The sequence below is a fragment of the Cetorhinus maximus genome, chromosome 31 (assembly GCF_964194155.1).
Source record: "Cetorhinus maximus chromosome 31, sCetMax3.hap1.1, whole genome shotgun sequence".
Taxonomy (NCBI): Eukaryota; Metazoa; Chordata; class Chondrichthyes; order Lamniformes; family Cetorhinidae; genus Cetorhinus; species Cetorhinus maximus.
The window spans coordinates 8,765,019-8,765,845 of record NC_135909.1 but is presented as its reverse complement, the minus strand read 5'-3'; positions in this window follow the sequence as shown (position 1 = coordinate 8,765,845).

Sequence of the window (827 nt, the reverse complement as noted above, 5' to 3'; positions counted from 1 at the left end):
AGAAAGCGTGAAGCCAAACGCCAGCTTAAAGTAACATGGTGTGGAGCAACACTGACACATTGCGAGCACCCTATCTACTTAGGAGTAACCCTTGACAGATGCCTCACCTTCAAGAACCACATCAAAAAGACAAAGGCAAAAGTGAGCGCACGAAAGAACATCCTGAATAAGCTCACTAACACAAAATGGGGAGCAAGCCCGAAAACATTGCGAACCAGTGCACTTGCTCTTTGCTATTCCACTGCCGCATACGCCTGCCCTGCATGGGAAAGATCTACTCATGCTAAGAAGATGGATGTCGATCTGAATGCAAGCTGCTGACTTATCACAGGTTGCTTAAAACCAACAAACACCAACAGCCTATATATCCAGGCGGGTATCGCTCCCCCTGATATAAGAAGAACGATAGCCAGCAAGAAAGAGCGACTCCGTCAAACATCAAATGAGAGGCACCTTCTACATGGTCATACACCTACACCCAGCCACCTAAAGTCAAGGAAGAGCTTCATGAACAGTGTTGTTCCATTACAATCCACCCCATCTGAAGCCCGCATCGCCTTGTGGAAAGACTGGCTCGCCAGTCTCAAACAACCCCCAGCGATGGAAATTCTACCGGATGAAAGCCTTCCCCCAGGAGCTAATTGCAACTGGGCAACCTGCAAGTGCCTTAACAGACTTAGGACTGGTGTAGGTCGTTCAAAGGTGTCACTGAGCAAATGGGGATATACAACCAGCCCGACAACTTGTGAATGTGGAACTGAGCCACAGACAATGCAACATCTCCTGCAATGCCTATCGCTAGAGGAACCCTGCACTGTTGCAGATCT